The sequence below is a fragment of the Pristis pectinata genome, chromosome 20 (assembly GCF_009764475.1).
Source record: "Pristis pectinata isolate sPriPec2 chromosome 20, sPriPec2.1.pri, whole genome shotgun sequence".
Lineage (NCBI taxonomy): Eukaryota > Metazoa > Chordata > Chondrichthyes > Rhinopristiformes > Pristidae > Pristis > Pristis pectinata.
Window position 1 is genome coordinate 16,562,864 of NC_067424.1, and position 19,206 is coordinate 16,582,069.

General features: G+C 40.4%; 1 protein-coding gene and 1 long non-coding RNA gene across 3 annotated transcripts in view; one reads left to right on the forward strand and one right to left on the reverse strand.

Moving 5' to 3' along the window:
- Positions 1 to 528: 528 nt before the first annotated feature.
- On the reverse strand, positions 529 to 18,468 carry LOC127580826 (uncharacterized). The gene is made up of 3 exons (XR_007957881.1): positions 18,384 to 18,468; positions 839 to 945; positions 529 to 693 (listed from the first exon to the last, which is right to left on the reverse strand). It is a non-coding gene; the product is annotated as an uncharacterized LOC127580826 (long non-coding RNA).
- The window catches only part of slc16a4 (solute carrier family 16 member 4), a 69,252-nt gene continuing 66,508 nt past the window's right edge, over positions 16,463 to 19,206 (forward strand). The window contains exon 1 of one of the 2 annotated variants that reach the window (XM_052034748.1): positions 16,463 to 16,731. The gene's annotated coding sequence lies outside the window, so the exon portion shown is untranslated. Of the gene's footprint in view, positions 16,732 to 16,916; positions 17,014 to 19,206 lie in introns of those variants that run through there. The other variant, XM_052034749.1, reaches the window with a different exon arrangement.

The following is a 19,206-nucleotide window of genomic DNA, read 5'->3' on the forward strand; positions in this document are numbered from 1 at the left end:
CGAAACATCGACTTTCCCCTCGCCTCCACAGATGCTGCTTAACCTGCAGAGTTACTCCAGCAGCTTGTGGTTTTTTTTTGCTCCAGATTCCATCATCTGCCGTCACTTGTGTCTCCTTTAAAACTGGAATTGGTTTCTCCATCTGCGCTTGAGAAGGTTCACGGTAAAGAGAACCCAACCGATCTGATGCTTCCATCAGGCCCTGAGTAATGACCTGCACTGGTTCTGTGGATCAATAGTGTTCATTACTTGTCTTCTTACTTAACGTTCATGCATCTTCTTAATTGTGACGATGAAAGATGGGAGAAGTGAATTTAAGTGCATCCTCATTCCGCATCTGATTCAGAAATAAAATGCTGGAAAGGCACAGCTGGTCGGTCAGTTTTATTGATGTGCAGTTTTATTGTGACAGTTTCTTTAATGTACAGAATTTATGCAGCGCTGAACGGGCTGTGAAAGTGACAAATGGTAAACACAATATTCAGGTTTGGCAGTGAGTGTAACTCCGGGCTGAGAGTTATTTGCACATTGAGGCCTCTCGCATCCCCTGATAGTGCGGCGGTCCGCCTGACACAGACACCGCAATTGATCCGCTTTCTCATAAACTTATTTGATGAAGTAAAGAAATGCTAATAACTGCTCCATGTTCGGTTAACATCACCCGCGATCCACTGAACCTTAACTCGCTGCATCCTGCACAGAATAAAAAAAGAATTATTATTATTATTACTGCATTATTATATTTATGATGTTTTAAGTAAAATATATACTATATACTAAAAAAAACATTTGACTAATTGACGCTAGATGTGAACTGTACGTAACTGTTCTGACTTACATACAAATTCAACTTACGAACAGACTCAAAAACAGAACTCGTTCGTAATCCGGGGACTTCCTGTATATAACAGGAAATGATGGAAATATTCAGCAGGCAGACAGCATCTGTGGAGACAAAAACAATGATGACGTTTAGATCAAAGACATCATCAGAACTTTCATCATGGCTTTACAAGAACTCAATAGTTTTAAACTTTGTTAACAAACATATGAATATCAAACTTTGATGTATTTATTATTAATCTTGATGTAATTCAACCCATTCATTTTATGAAGAATACAAGCGTTGTTTGAAAGCACATGCTTCCCTCCAGCTTTGTCCCTTTTTAAAGACTGAGGCATAAATTCCAGCCACAACCTTCTGACCTTCCCAAGGGATTATCCTGCTGAAGGCTGGGTTTTCCTGTATTTGTTCCTGGGGCATTTTATTATGTATAGATTGATCTGTCATTGGATATATAAATAACTAATTGTACATGAAGATGAGAGAGGCATTTCTGGGAAGTATGAGTGAGAGATTTTTCTTTTTCCTGGGATCTCTGTGCACCCTATGATCACTAAATTAACTGCATGTAACCTAGAAAAGAAATTATCCAAACCAAAAAGTAAAACCCTCTGCATGCTAGAAATTCAAGATAAAGGTATTTAATGCTGGAAATGCTTGGTGGATCATCAGCAACTACAGTGCAAGGAATGGAGTTAATAGGATGAATTAAAAGTGGAAAAAGTTGGAAACCCAACCCAGCAGCCTCTGCTATTTAAATATTTTACGGAGGTTGATGGTCTTTGGTTTCCTTACAGATTAAATTATGCTTGGCTAGGCCTTATTGGTAACATGGCAGTAAAGGAGGTGGGGATAATATTCAGGAGAAATTAAGTGTCTTAAAACAGTGCTTGTGCACCATGAAACTCAGAAAATAGGAATAGCAGTTGGCCATTTAGCCTTTCCCTCTCTGTCAGTCAGGCTAACTGATCTATAATTCACTGTTTTCTCTCTCTCCATCCATAAGCTACCCTGTAATCCATAGGAACTGATCCAGAGTCTAAAGAATGTTGGCAAATTATCACCATTGAATTCACTATTTCTAGGGCCAACTTCTTATGTACTCTAGGGTTCAGAATGTTGTGTCCTGGGAAACTTATCAACCTTCAATCCCATCAATCTCCCCACTACCATTTATCTTCTAATACTGATTTCCTTCAGTTCCCCCCTTTCACCAGACCCTAACGTTTCTGGGACATTAGCTGTGTCTACATTTCTGAACACTGAACCAAAATATTTGTTCAATTGGTCTGTCATTTCTTTCTTCCCCATTATAAATTCCCCTGTTTCTGACTGTAAGGGGATTACATTTGTCCTTGTTAATCTTTTTCTCTTCATATATCTTCTGAAGCTTTTACAGTCATTTTTTATGTTCCCTGCAAGCTTACACTCATACTCTGGTTTCTCACTGTTATTTAATCCTTTGGTCCTCCTTTGCTGAGTTCTGAACTGTTCTCAGTCCTCAGGTTTGGTACTTTTTGGGGCCAATTTCTATGTCACCACCTTGGATCTAATACTACTTCTATTTTCCTTGTTAGCCACAGTTGAGCCATTTTTAGTGTGCGACTGGAATAACAATGATTATTGTTCATGCACACACTCCTTGAATACTTGCCATAGCCAATCCTCCTCAAACCCCATAAATACATTCTCCGATCTATCTTAGCCAATTCTCAGCTCACGCCATCACAATTTCTTTTATTTAGATTTAGAACCCAAGTCGCACATCACTCTCCATCTTAATGAAGAATTCTATAACGTTATGGTTATTCCTTCCCAATACAACCAGTAGCTGCAAATTGATATACTCACTGGACACATGGTTGCCAGAGACAGTGGAAGTGCCCCTGATTTCCCATACATTGCAGGAAGAGCATGTCACAGGTCCCAGCTCCCATAGGACATAAAACTGTACAGCACCGGAACAGGCCCTTCAGCCCATCATGCCTGCGCCGACCATGATGCCACTCTAAACTAATCTCATCTGCCTGCACATGGTCCAGAACCCACTGCCTGTACATGAACACATGAGTTGGTTATGCCACTTAAATGTTGCTATCAAATCTACTTCTACCACCTCCCTGGCAGTGTGTTCCAGGCACACGTGACTCTCTGTAGAAAAAACTTGCCTCGCACATCTCCTTTAAACTCTCCCCTTTTCACCTTACACCTATGCCCTCTCGTATTTGACACTTCCACCCTGGGAAAAAGACTCTGGCTATTTACCCTATCTATGCCTCTTGTAATTTTATATACTTCAGGTTGCCCCTCAGCCTCTGATGCTCCAGAGAAAGCAATCCAAGTTTGTCCAACCTCCCCTATAGCTCATACCCAACGTCCTGGTAAAACTCTTCGGCACCCTCTTCTGCCATGATTACTCTTTAATTACCTTAAATTAAAGTCTACTAATGACATTACAGCCTTAGTTAATTCTTATCAATCCCACACACAAGCAAAGGACCTTTTAAATTCTAGGGGCCTCTACTCCTCTTCCTTTTAAACTCTCCATCTCTCCATCTCTCTGTTCCCACTCCTTTTAAGCTCTCTGATTCTCTGTTCCCACTCCTTTTAAATAGGAGTATGTGTGCTTCTTCCCACCTATAAAGATCCACCAGGTCAGGAACAGGGGTCCTACTCTGTCCTGACTCCTGCGTTCATGAACCTGCATGTTCTGGATTTCTCTCACCCAACTAGAAGCCAAGCTGTTACTCAATCTGACTTCCAGACAGGGAGAAGAAGGTGCACACTGGAGGTAAAACTCCACACTGTCATGGCCAAAACTATGCCCACCCCTACCTACATAACCTTCTCCAGTTTATATCCAGGGTAATGTTTTAATTCCACTATCATTCACATCTTCCCTTCCCCACAGATCTTGCTTGGACTGCTGAACCTTTTCAAAAAAACTTTTACAAAACAGAATTTTTTTCCAGCCTTCCATTTGTTACCTATGCTCCGTAGAAGAAGGCAGTTGTTATGTATCATTCATAAAATAATAAAGTGGATTAGCAATAAATCATATTACTTTGAAGCTCCTGCTGTGATATTGAGTCCTTAAATTGTCTCCTCCAGTTTTTTTTAAAAGCTGAGATTTCATTGGATGCCCCATACTTTCCCACTGGGAACTTAATCCTAACGAGGGCTCCTCATATTCTGGTGATTATGACTTGCCTCTACTGACAAGAAGGATCGAGTTAATATCAGATAATGAGATGTTAATGATTGTAAATTCTGAAGAAAATTAGGTCCTTGAGGGAACTTTACAATGTGAATGAAGCATGGATTTAAAAAATAAACTGCTGGAAGAACTCAATGGGTCAAACAGCATCTGTGAATGCAAAGTAATGGTTGATCTTTCAGGCAGAGACCCTGTATCAGAATTTACTTTGATAAGAGATAAGAAAAGATAAGATATCTTTTTTAGTCACATCTACATCGAAACACACAGCGAAATACATTTTTTTGCGTAGTGTTCTGGGGGGGGCAGCCCGCAAGTGTCGCCACACTTCCAGTGCCAACATAGCATGCCCACAACTTCCTAACCTGTACATCTATAAACAAATGTTCCTTCTCAGACGGCCCACTGTGATGTTTGTCACAGAAGTATGACCAATTGCTTCGTGACGAATTTATCACATTTCAAAATGAAATCTCTTAAATTTGAGAAAATGTTGAATGATTGCCTGGTTCCTGAAGTTGAGCTGAAGCTATTCTGAGGAATGATTTGCTCTCTGCGCTTCGCATAGAAGAATGTGTGCCTCAACCATTGAACTGTTGGTGACACTTTCAGTACCTTCACTGACAATATTAAAGTCAGGCCTCAGGCTGAGATATTCGTTGAATGACATTAAATACGTTCTGCATCATCAAAGACAAAAGGCAATCCTCGGCTAACAGCCAGGTATTCACAAGAGATCAGAGGAAAATTCACAGATCTGCTCATCTTTTTGCTCTCTCTGTAAACCATGGAACTTGGCTTTGAATCCTGATAAAAGCTGACTGCATTGTGTCATGGAATCTCAAAACACAGAGCCCCTCATTCACCATGTCCATGTCAACCATTGCACACACTGTATCTGTGCTAGTCCCATTAACCAGCATTTGGTCCATATCCTTGGCAATTCAAGTGTTTGTTGAGACACTTCTTAAATGTTGTGAGACATCTAAGACATGTTGTGAAGTATAGGCAGGAGAGAAATCTGTATCAGGTATCATAGTCAGACGTGATGGAACGTTCATTCTCATCTGCATGTTCTATCATTTTTCTATCGTAGTATTGCAACACAAAAGGGGGCCCTTTGGACCATTGGTTCCCAGCAGAGCAATTCCATCAATCTCATTCTCCCTCTTATTTCCCCGTTATGTATGTTCTTTCACTTGTCCATCAAATTTTCGTGGGTTCTCCTGCCATCCTGCAAACTCCCCATTCACAACACCTGGGATCAGGATCAAAATGGGGGTCACTGGAGCTGAGAGATATATGCTTTAGCTAGGGAGCCATTGGAGAAATTATTGGATGGTGATCAGCAGAGGGAGGCCTACTTGGTATTCCCCAGCACAGTGACCTCAGCTAGAGCAGATTTTTGTTTATTTGTTTTATATTTCATAAGTCCGTAAAATAGAGGAGCAGGATTAGGCCATTCAGCCCATCAAGTCTGCTCTGCCATTCAATCATGGCTGATTTTTATTCTTAACCCCATTCTCCTGCCTCCTCCCTGGAACCCTTAACGCCTTATCAATCAAGAATTTCAAAATCTATTTTATTCATTAAAAAAATCAAATACATATAGTATAGAATATTCAGGTCAACATGTTCTTTGCAAGTCATATTATCCACAGTATTTTATGTTAGCATGCTATCTTTTATCATTTATATATAACCACTGAGCAAATAGTTCACAGATTCCAACTAATGAGTGTGTAATGGTGGGAGGCCCTAAATCTACGGTCTTTCCCCACAGAGTCTGCATATAACCTTAACGCATCCCACTATAAGTAGTCCTGGACCTTAGAAGGTGCCAGTTTGCAACATGGTCTGGAATACCAGTGCATCTTGGACAAACTAGAGAATGATTTTCACCATATTGATATTTGTCTTGGTCTGTGGAAACAGCCTGTGTGCCATAAAGTTCTGTGTTGTGCAGCTGTTCAGCACCAACCTTGACAAATATCTTTGCATCTCTTCCCAGATCTTTCGGTCAAAGGTGCTTTCTGGAAAATGTTGGGCGACAGTCTCATTTCTAGTATAGAAATGTGCAGCGAGGCCAATATTCTAAACAGACCTAAAAGATTTAACAAGGAAGTCCTTTCTCACCACCAACCAAGCAAGGTATTGGTACTTGTATAAAAGCTTTGGTGATGAGGCATTCTGCCAAATGACTTTGACAGTCAGATTAGGAACACCACCACTGGATCTACCGTCTCTTTTTTCTGCAGGAGTTTGATGATGTCTTGTGCAGACTCCCATAATTAATTTGTAACCAAAGGTGTTCTTCTGAATAAAGTACCTTATGAGGGACTGGCAATGTGGAACAGTCCAGAAGAAGCACTTCGAGACAACTGCACATGCAAACGAGAATGAGGGCCACATAGGATACATTTTTCCCCCTCTTACTGGAGGTTTATACATCAAGGTTCTGCAAACTTGATCCATTTTTGAGCTCCAGATGAACTGGAAAAGAGGTTGGAAGAGTGCTATAGCACTGCTATGAGGTACGGCCCATGCCTACACCAATTACAGCAACATTGAGAGCACTTCACACCTGACAGCCAGGTTCCTTCCTGTGATCGAAAGTGACTGCTGTCACCAGTATAACAGCTTCCTCTTTTTTTTTATCTGTATGTTCCACCCAGTTTTTTAGTTCATGCCCCATCTCCTCTGAATCATATTCACAGCAGATAATTGGACTTGATGGTAAAGGGATGAAAGGAATGATCAAGTCAGCTGCCAAAGAACACAGCCTTGTGTTTGTTGCATTTAACTTTGGCTCCTGAAACCAGTTTGAACTGGTTGTGAATGAATATCAAGCTCCTGAAGCCTGAACACTTGGCACCTTCTTCTTCATGTGCCTGAACCTATGGACATTTGGAGCAGTATTACTATTGAGCTAACATCTCCAAATTCTTTACTTGCTGTGAGATCCAAATCTGCACATATCTGACATGATTTTGATAACTTGGCTTATCACAAGGCTAAACAGGAGAGAAAGAAAGGTGTTTTAATCTACTGGGAAACTCTACTCTTCCTTCCAGCCTTCAACCCTTCTCTTTCTGTCACTGCACAGCTTCCTGCTCAGACACCAGTCTCTCTCCCAGTAACAAATTGTTGCCTTGTCTCTCACTCACTTGCTCAAGGCCTGAAAACTGAGAAGGCCTCCCTACCTTCAGTCTTCCCAACTTCTTAGTATCTTCAAGCTTTTAAACCCCAAGTTTGAATTTCTCGAAATATGACCATAAAGAGAATTGGTACCACCTGCCAAAGGCTCCAATAATTGCTCAAAATTATTGGCTGCAAATTTACCTGTCACGTCAAATTAATTTTCTCTAATCCATAAGGGTGAAGCAGCTGAGTTCTGCTCTGGTAGTTTGGTCTGCTGCAGAAACTAACTTTGAGATTACTGGGTTTGCAATACTATTCCTTGATTTATTCTGGATTGTGGGCATAAAACAACAGTTACTGAATGTCTTTCCTTCAGAAAATAGGTTAAGGCTTACAATTTCTCAATGAAATTCTAATAACTTGAAAAATCAGTTCAGAATTGGATTGTAACAAAAATGGTTGGTGGGGGAAATGGGGGCAAAGATTATATATTCCGAGCTGTAAAGGTAAGATCCAAGGCTCCCTGGAGATTGGGCCTTGTACCTTTTTGTCAGTTACTTGAGTAAGACTTCAATTGATGGAAAGAAAGTGGAGCAGGTGGGGTGCAATAAATTCAGAAGTAAGTCCAGAATTTGCATCACACCATTGCCATATTTCAAACATTGTGCACACACACAAAGTTGTAAGTAATAAGGATAAATGCTTTGGCTGCTACCAGGCTGAACCCTTAGCTAGTAGGTCTTGCGGTTGTGTTGCAACATGGATGATATAAAGCGGATCCTGAGGTCAGGTTGCATTGCAGGAGAATGATCAGGTGTTGGGACAAGGGCTAGCTTAGAGGGGTGGGGTGCAGAAACTGGGAAGACTAATTTGGGGAATTGAAGGTGAAGCCAGAGGTGAAAGAGATCAGGAATAAGGATGGACGCGTGGATAAGGATGGAGAGACTGAGGTCAAGAGGGGCAAGGAGAGCTGATATTCAGGTATGTTACTTGCCTTTTTTATTGCAGGTGATCCCTAGAGTGGATTTCTCTCAGTGAGGGAGAGCTAGCTCCCTCAGGGTAATCTATTGTTGCCTGGGATTTGATCAGCTATAAACACTCATGTTTGCAGAAAGGACTAAAGCCTGATTCAGGTAGGGGGATAAAGAAAACTAATTTGTTTCTTGGTGCGCAGAGTACATTTTCACTTGGATCCATGTGGACGATCCTGCTATTTTGGGGGGTTGGGGGTTCAGGAATCCACACTGTAACCGAAAAAAATTGAACTAACAATGCAAATTTTGTGCTGAGTATTCAGTTTATTGTAACTTTGGTGAGCAACAATTGATCTCAGATAGTATTTTCTGAAGTAAAAGCCTTCCAGACTTGGATCTGCCAGCCAGATTCCAGTAGCTCCACAAACCAGAGTAAATCAAGGAATAGTGTTGGACTGAAGTCAAAGGTCTTTTCTGCAGCAAACGTAATTGCTGCAGCAGGGATCAGATAATCTCTGCATACTCCAAAAAACAACAGAAAGGTCCTGTGTTATCACTAATGATCTCTCCCTCACGAAAGCTGCTTCGCCTGTGTAGATTAGAAGGAATAAATGAGAGCCGAAATTGCAGCCAATAACTTAGAGCAATAATTGGAGCTTTCTGCATGTGCCTGGTGCAAGTCAAATCTTTCAGGAACCATAACCCAGAGAGAGTGGACACCTAAAGGAATTTTATCCTAGGGCTTATCACATGACTTACTTACTCATTATGAAGCAGAATGAGGCTATTCAACCCATCAGGTCTATACTGGCACCCAGCAAAACAATCCCTTCAGTCTCATTCACTTTTACCCTTGCAATTTGCCAGGTACCTACACTAAGGAGTAATTTACATCAGCCAATCAAAATAAGGGAAATCTAAATCTACTGCCAGCTTGCCCCATGGACATAAAGACCAGTTCTATCGATTTTTTGATTGTTTTCTGTTAATATCCATGAGATTTTGAAAGATCTATGTACATGGACCTCTCTGTCTCCTCAAACCAGAGCTGCACATAGTTTTTCTGCATTTAGAAATCATTTATTCAGTCCTTTACATGTTCAAAGTGGATGAACGCACATTTGTGTATATTGAAATCCATCTTCCATGGTTTTGCCCAATCACTTAATCTATTAATAAGTCTTTGTACTTTAATGTTTCCATCTACACTGCTTACAATATTACTTTGTCATCAGCAAAGTTGGATATTTGACTTCCTGCTCCATCAAATGAATTGTTCATAAATATGATGTTCCCACAAGTCAGCACTGGAAGTCTATGCATTCCTGCCTCTGGATATCTATACTCAGATGCTGTGTGTTCCTGCTCTCAAGTACTGATGTACTCAGTGTGTCCTTGCAAATGAGTATTTGCAGGGGTGAATGAGTGGTATAGGAAAGAAGGCTTTCTTCCTGGGGTATGAGGGCACCAGCACATAGGGAACAGGTCTTGCACATTTTACGTGAACAAAGGGCTTTAAACCTATGTTGGTACAGTTTTTCACCACTTAGAATGTACTTATGCTCTCCTCTTCATGTTCAAATTAATAAAACGTGTATATGTAGAGTTTAAATAAGCATGAAACAAAGGCAGAATGATTTTAATGGGGGATTTTAACTTTCACAGTGTTTGGAATGAGAAGCCTACCTCGACTGAGAGGGACGGAATTTCTTGAATTTACTCCAATATTAGATTTAGTAATATATAATGGGCCAGATTTAATTAACAATTGATTAACGACCTAATCATTTACCTAATAGTCGTCATGATATGATCAACCAATGCAGTGTTTGAGATAGAGAAATACAAACTACAAGCAGATTTTGGTAATGGTGTTTAAACAGAGACAGCTTACAGTAAACCAGGTAAATCTGTTTCTGTGTAAAATAACAGAAGGTCAGTGGAAGATTTTTATAAATCTAGTATAGAAACAGTTGACCAAAGCAGAAAGAGCCAACCAAACGGTGGGCTGAGTTGCTTCCTCCTATCTTGCAAGGAAATACATGATATGGAATAGGAGGGACTGCACACCATCGAGTTACCTTGACCAAGGATTAAGTTACAAGAATTCAATGATCTACTTCTTTTAATTTATATGCTTAAGTGATGATTTGATTGAGGTTTTCAGGGCATTAAGGGGATCAGAGAGTAAAAGAGAAAAAATGGATGGGGATTCTAGGACAAGGGAATATAGTTCAAAAATTAAAGCCAAGTTTTCAGGGAGAAAGTTAGGAAACGTGCAAGATATTGGACATTGACAATAGGTCAACTGCTATTTTTTAAAGTGAGGACTGATAGATTTTTGTTAACCAAAAGCAGTAAGGAATATAGGCATATGGAGTAGAGATGGGTAGATGGAATCATGTCACAGATCAGACACTTTCCCATTAAATGGTGGAACAGGGCTTGAGGGAATAAACAGTCTTCTAATCCTGCTCCTGGATATCTACATTGGGTCTTTTTGTGTTGTTGCCATGGGTATCTATAATAGATCTTTTATCTTTTACCTACAATAAAATGTATTCCTCTAGGTAGTAAAACAAATTTGATGATGTTGGAACAGACCAATTGATCCATCAAGTCTGCCACATAATGGGTGAAGATATCGCAAATATTATCTGTAAAGGTACTTACCTTCTACATGATGCAGTCTGTACCCAATCAGGAACTGATACAGTGGTGACAATAGAAAATAAGCATCCACCATATCAATCAATCAATACCTCATTCCAGAGGCTCATTCCTCTCTAGAAAAAGAAGATCCGCTCAGCAATCTGACTAATTCCACACTGGTGTATTTTAACTCGTATTTCCAGCTTTTTTTTTTACCTGCAATACCTCCCAGTAGACACACATTCTAGTCCTTTAATTATTTTATAAACCTTCCTTAACCTGGAGCTAGTCATGGTCACAATAACTGGAAAACATCTAGCCACAGATGAATGTGTATTACTTCATAGAAACTGTAATATTACAGAAGCACTAACAATAACTGCAAATATGACAATTTTATAAACAACAATCCCATGAAGATTTACACCTGTCATATGGAATTCAAGTAGTGACTCACTCTTCAGGTCCTGGCCATTTTAATACTTAAGAATTTAATCTAGAGCATAAGAACATTTCCCTAGCCTGTCTGAATGTGGTCACTAACTTTATTTCTGATTCTGGATAACCTTGGGCTGGTCCAACATTTGACACAGGTCACGCTGTCCAAAGGTTGTGGATTCAAGTCCCAATCCCAGGAAGTTGAGCACAACATCCAATTTAACACACACTGCAGTACTGAGTGAGTGCTGCACTGTCAATCTGTCAGTACTATGGAAACATTGGGCTGTCTGAGAGTCAGTATATTGTTAGAGGGTCTTTTTACATCTACTTGAGAAGACAGGTAAGGCTTCGGAGGCAGTACCTATCTGTCTTCTCAAGTAGATGTAAAAAGATCATGGTGGGTCTTCAAAGAAGAGCAATGAATTTCTCCCAGCATCCTGGACAACATTTATCACTCAACCAACATAATTAACCATATTCAGAAATACTGCATAATTGCTTCACAAACTGTTTCACGAAGATTCAGAGAAAGTCCTAAAAACCTTCAGGACTCCTGTCTGTGATTGACTTTGAAAATGGACATCAGGTAACAATTCATCTGAACAATTATGATGATCCTCCATAATAAAGTGGCCTACCAACGTTCACAGTTAAAGTTCACAGTTAGGTTTCTGTCAGTTGGATGAAGGTCAACCTGTACAGAATTGTAAATCATTGAGCAGCCATAACCTTCAAGAAAGACAAAGGGAGAAAACTAACAAAAAAAATGTTACATTTCACAGAAATCAAAATGTTCCAGAAACAGAAACAATAGTCGCTGAGCATGTTATTTTTGAATACAATAGAGGGAGTTTCCATGCCCAAAGTTTTCTAGAATGAAAAACAAAATTTTGATGCAAGATTGTAAAGTGAAAACCTAATGGAAGAATTACTAATATTGGAAGTTAGGTACCAAATTAAAAGACAGATAAAAAGTGAGGAGCAAATTAAATCATATATCCTGATCCTCTCAGTTCCTTACCTGAACTGATTGAAGGCTGATTGGAGCACTTGCTAACAGATTAAGAATGGCCTCTGTCTCCTAGATCAAGCCATTGAGGCCGATGGGAGAGATCAGGAGCAGATAGCAAGCCAGACAGATGGGGGCATCTTATCTTCCTCAGTGAATCGGATGCAAAAAACAATTGTAAACTTGTTCATTTTTTTTCAAGCAGCAGAGTAGAATTAGTTGTCCGAATACAAAGTGTAGAAGAATTCCAAATGAACGATGCACTTGGCAGACAAATTGGATTGTGAATCCTAACACAGGCAAATACCAATATTGCATCTCAAGAGAAAGTAAAGCAAGATAAATGTACAATAAAAGGATTAGAATTATCAGGAGAAGAATTAGAAAGAACCTGGGAATGAGGGGAGAATCATCACTTTTGATAGCAAAACAATCAGGAGAAGAAATTCCAACAAACAGAACATTAAATAATGAATTAAAACTGTGGGGTGTGAGGGGTAATTGTTAAACTTTAAATTCATGGAACTTGCCTGAGCATTAGTAGCACAACAAGGAATTTGGGAAACTGCTAGGTTCATGGCCCTTCAATTTTAAATTTTAAAGTGATGGATAGAAATCACAAGAGCCACAAACTGAATGCATATCTGAATGCATAATCAGTGCTCCTTGTGATTGGGGCAGTTGATGGGATTTATCCTTGTCTACAAGAGTAGTTACTGGGGAGGCTCAACGTGCCAATGGAAATTATTTGCTTTAGCTCTGCAAAATTCGCAGATTTGCTTTAGCTCTGCAAACTGAAGAGACAATTTAGGGAAAAAAAAACTTATTTATTTAAACCACAAATATCTTCAGTTTGACGTGTAATATAAATAGAGTTTGAATCTATTTAGCTTTAATATTTGGCTTGTTTGGGTTTTTTAAAAATACTCAGCAAAACTGGGACTTTATGATATTTAAGAAAAACTTTAATCAAGAGATGAATCAAGTCCCAGTTTTCTAAAAAACAACAAAATTGAAATTGGTATAAATTGCATGTACTTTCAAGGTCATATTAACGTTAAGATTTACAGCTGTCCACAAAGTCATACCAATATCCAACACATGCAACATTTCTTTGTAGTCTGTATGAGGATCTTGAAAGTCATGTGCAGAATTCTTAAAACAAAATGAATGAAAATATAAATTCTGCATGGCTGTCATTTATTTCCAGCAATTAAGTTTTCTTTGTGAAAAAAAGATTCTTCACAATATTCTCTCCAGCTGTTATAGTTTAAAACTAAAATTTAAGCCCTAAAGATAAAGTATTTCTAGAATATTAATTCAAAGACAAAAACAAGTAAGAAGAACTTTAACTGACACAAAAAGAAATGAAATAGGTACTGAAAGGTGATTCTGTGGTTTCAGGAGAATACATGTGCAAAAAAAACCTGGTAAATCAGAGACATTAGGGGATTTAATAAATAGCTTGGCTGATGAGTTGGATAATTCCCCGAATGAGGTAAATTTTAAACTAGGTGAGTAAGATGTTGGGTGATTAGGATATTGGGTTGATTGAATCAACCTTTGAGCTGGTTAAATTGAATATTTGATGTGGTGAGGTGGATGTTGAATTAGGTATTGAGTTTTCAAGCAGATGTTTTGTTGGGTGAGTCACATGTTAGACTGAGAATGTGTGGGGTATCGGGTTGGATGAGTTCAGTGTGGGAAGAACAAGGATATTAGGAATTTGGATTGGATGAATTGAATGTTGCAATGGTTCAGATGGATATTGAATTAGCTGAGTAGGATATTGGAATAGGAGAGTTTGACTTTGGGCTGTGCAAATTTGATATTAGAATGGATAAATTAGAAAATAGACTAGGTGAGTGAGGTGGTGAATTTGATGAATAGCATGTTGGATAGGGTATTGCTCATGTTTTTCATATTTTCACATGGATTCCATTTAATTCATTGTCTATGTCAGCTCTCAGAGCATTCCCATCAGTTCCATCTCCCATTTATTTGCTTGTAACCTATTCTCTCACACATGCCCATCAACCTCCCCCCAACTAACATGCTACCTACTTACACTAGGGACAATTTACAGTAGCCAATTAATCTAGCAATGCATCTTTGGGATGTGGGGAGGAAACCAGGGTATCTCAAGGAAACCCACATAGTTGCAGGGAGAATGTGTGAACTCTAAACAAACAGGAATCAAGGTCAGGATGAAACCCAGGTCTCTGGACTGTGAGGCAGTAGCGATAACTGCCATGTCACCATGCTGCCAAATATGTTTGATCATAGGATGGACAGGATGGTGCATTGAGGAAAAATGAGCAGTACTGGCCAAATGCCTTTTCTTATACTTAACTGTTTTCCATGAATATAATACATCAAATAAAAGTGATCAATCTAAATATGCTTGTAAGTGTAGAAGAGTGTTTGTCATGATGAAGATGGGTTGGGTCATTCTTATTTACTGCAGTGTAAAATGAAACTAAAATAGGATTGGGTATTCTGAGGAAGTAGTGTCACAAGTAAAGGGAGAAATGGAAGGCTAGACGGCAGTTTGTGGTGATCTATGCGAGAGATATGTCAATGTATTTTGAGGACCTACTTAATTGAATATGTATATTTTCAAATCTTTTCCAGTGTGAAAGAAACAGTTCTAAACCAAATTAAATATATTTCCATCTAAGCTCGAACTGCACTCTAATGAGAATGGTTTGGTATGCAAGGAATCAGGCAAGGGCTCCTGTTGGTGAAGAGAGCAAAGGATTAACATGCTCTTAATTGACATACCTGCTCAATGAGACTAGCTGGAATTAAATACACAAGAGCTGTGATATAGAGAATGTAATGCAAGAAACACCCAGTGATTCTATTGCTATCAGCTGAGATCAGAGTTTATACTGGTTTCTCCAGTAGTACAACAGTCTGTGCCACCAATGAGAAGCCATCACGTGTTGGAACCAAAGGAACCTACCTCTGGGTGGGGGAATCAAAACTCCAATATCAGATGAGAATAGGAAACTTTGGAACGGGTTAAGTTAACTTTGCACTGTACTGCTGCCACAGAACAACACATTTGATGACGTATAAATCAGTGATAATAAACCTGATTCTGATACCAAGAAAAGGCTGTGCAATTGATACTGGGAGTTACCAGGAAAGACTGAGAGATACAAGTGAGGGACCAAGAGATACAGGGGAGGTGTGGAAAGGGAGTGAGGATGAAAGGTGATGGTTGAAAGACACAGATTGGGCTGAAAGACACAGCTTGAAGTACTGAGAGGTTCAAAATGGGTTCTCAGGGGTTCAGGGTGAGAGATCAATAGATTCAAGAGGTAAGATTTATGGGGAGCATCTCTGGAGACACTAAGAGTTATAGGGAGATGGGCTAAGAGATACAGGGGAGTAGCACGGGACACATGGGAAGGATTTAAGCAGTGGAAGTGGACAGACTAAAAGACACAGGAGTGGGCATGAAGTATACAGGGAGATATTATCAGACACAAGAGTGGGCACCAGGTATACATGGATGGGCATGAGGTGTATGGGGCAATGTTATGAGATACAGATGGATGTACACAGTCAACTCTGTTGCTTGCATGCTCAACACCTGGTTCCCAAAACAGACACTCTGGTTTGGGCTCTGCCACATGAAGATATTTCCAGGAGAACAGAGGAGAAGATTCAAGGTGATGAAAGTGACCTTGAACAAACACAACAACTCCACTGACTCCTTGGAATCTGTGGTCCATGACCACTCAAAGTGGAGAAGGAGAATTCAGGGATGGCATGGAGAACCTCAAGGCCATGACCAGCAGCATACAGAAGCCCTCACTAAGCTGCAGAAGGAGCGGACCAACTCACAGACTCTCCATCAGCCCCCCGCACCACGCCCCCCCCCCCCACCGCAACCGCCAATGAAAGTGTGTGTGGTTCCCTCATCGGTCACCTCAGAACCCAACAAAACCCGACCCTGAGAAGAAGGTGATGAACAACGGGGGGGGGGGGGGGGGTCGAGATTTGAGTGGGGTGCAGGGTGGGAAGTGGGAGGCTCTGTGGAAGGGGAGGAGCTAAAAGATGTAGGAGCAAGGAGGAGACACGTATTGAAGGTGAGCCAGCAGTTAGAAAATTAAAATTTACACATTCTTATGCAACTTTTAATCTTGGCTGTAGGGAGGCTGAGTGCCGGACACTGCGGGCAATAGTCTGTAGAGGCAGGCAGCAGGTGAGATTGCAAAGGCACTGTGCCGGTTTCAGGAGCTGGTCAGTGCTGACCTGAGGCAAAGCAGGCGGGACACCTGCCAAAACTGCAGATTAGGTTTTGATATTGTTTAAAGCGTCAGTCACATGTTCACAGGGCCATGTCTCCATACAAAACTGTCCTTGTGGTGCCCAGCGCCTGAAGAGGATTAGACGCGAACCGCGAACCGCGAACCGCTCTCCGGGCACATTATACACGGTAGGTGCTTGAATATCGTCCCGTTGCTCTGTGAGATCACAGACTGAATGGATATGACTGGGAAACTGAATGAATATATGTACAAGGTGAAAAAGTTCCATTGTCGTGCCGGGTCGAGGTGTATTTTTGGATCTCCCATGTTTGTGAATGAATCGGCTGTGGGTGCACTGCGGGCAGGGGAAGCTAGCGTGTAAACTCTGGGTCTGCTTAGTACGTGGAAGAACTTGCAAAAATCATTTAACTGAACCACAACGCAGGAGACGGAAGAACTTTTTTAAAAAGGTAGCGAAGATTTTCTTTATTGTCGTTAGGACGTTTCGCCCAACTTTGATTTGCAAACCAAGTTGAGACTGGCTTTTAATTGCTAAACGCGTGCTTTCCTTTTGCAAACGACGGCCGGTGTGGGTTAACAAACAATCTGCTGGAGAAACTCAAGCAGCGTCTGTGGCGGGGAAGAATTGTCGGCGTTCGGGTCGAAGCCCTGCATCAGATGTGGGTTAGACGGTCGGGGGTCACTTCATGGTTACATTTCGTGAATTAACGTGTCTCAACTTGTCGTTAGCAAAGTGCAGGGTATCGCAGCGGAGTGGCATGTGGGTCAAAGCGAAGGAGCTGAGAGTGTGAAGAGAGTGTTCAGACTCTTTGTAAGTTTCCCCATGATAAAACCCATTTTACACCTAGGCTAAAATGCAGGGATTTCTTTGCCTGAATGGTGGATTCCCAGTAATTTTCAACGTTGTTCCAATCACAACGGGGGCAGGGACAGGACGCGTTGGGTACGGACTAAAACTCCACTCAGACTGACCCATCAAACTTCGCTTCTCCCCCCCCCCCTTTAAATCCAGACCCCCATATTCTGTGGGTTTTTCATTTTCATGTTTTAAAATAACGTTATTAAAAGCAACAAAAAAAACAATTAAAAAGGTAACTTCGATGTCCAGGTGCAGGTACCCAGTCCTATCAACAACTCCCAGGCGGGTGTTAATTGAAGAGAAAAGGCTTCGCTGTTGAGAACGTTTCTGAGGGAGAGGTGAACATGAGAGGAAATCAATATCTTTCTATATCTAAAATTCAGAGGAATTTTAATTCTTGTCCCTACTGGAGATGAGTCACGGATGTTAAAGTAACCCATCTCGCCCTTAAAGGAACTGAATTTTAAAGTTCTCAGACCTGTTGGAAATTGAGACCACACCAATGCAAGCTGGCAGAGGGATATATCAGTTTTGAAGTTGATGCAATGCAGATTAACCAGATTTATCTTTGTATTGGGTGCTGAGGCTGGGCATTGACTTACAAGAGAGAGAGAAAAATGAGATGAACATATAGTCTATAATGAGAAGTAATCTTGCCAAAACATACTCCGAAAGAGAATGAAAGAATCTTGACAGAGTGGCTGTGAAAAGAATGTTTCCCGTTGTGGGAGAATGTGGAACTAGGGGTCACTGGTTAAAAATAAAAGGTCACCTATTTTAGGTGGAGGTGAAGCAAGATGTTTTCTGTCAGGGTTGTCAATCTTTGGAAATCTGTTCACAAAGGTTGGAGTAGGTAGAATATTTTAAGTCGGAGTTAGATAAACTCTTGTTAAGTAAGGAAAAGGTTAAAGCAAGTAGGTGGGAATGTGTAATTTAGGTTACAATTTGATCAGCCATTACCTTATTAAATGGCTTGAGGGGCCAAGAGGCCTGGCTCCACTCTTCATTCCTATATTCATTTGAAAAGATAGGTGCTGTAAGGTTGTCTTCTCCTGCAGGAGCCTAGAACCAGGAAGCATAGAGTCAGGATAAGGAGTCGGTCATTTGACCAAGATAAGAAGTACATTCTTCACATTGAAAGTTGTAAATCTTTACCTGAGAAGGATGTGGATTCTCAGTAGTTGAGTATAATCAAGACTGAGATCAGTAGATTTGTATTCACTAAAGGATTCAAGAGATCTGGAAATCAGCTGGAAATGTGGTGTACAATTGGCCATGATCTTATTGAATAGTAGAGAAGGCATGAAGCATTGTGTAGCTCACTTATGCTCATGTTTTTCTATGTTATTACTGTTTCAATTCCCTTTTCATTTTCATCCTGCCCTAATTTATTCCTCTCCTCCAGCCTTACAACCCTCTGAATTATCCACACGTGACTAATTTTGGCTTTTTAATCTTCCCAAATTTAATCATCACCATTGTTAGACATACCTTCAGCTTCCAGAGCCCAAAGCTCTGAAATTTCCTTTCCATATATCTCCAGCTCTCTTATTGAAAGAGATAGAGATATATAGAACATAGAACACTACCGCACAGTACAGACCCTTCAGCCCACAATGTTGTGCCGACATTTTGTCCTGCTCTAAGATCTATCTAACCCTTCCCTCCCACAGAGCCCCCTATTTTTCTATGATTCATGTGTCTATCTAAGAGTCTTGTAAATGTCCTAATATATCAGCCCCCACAACCTCTGCAGGTAGTGCGTTCCATGTACCCACCACTC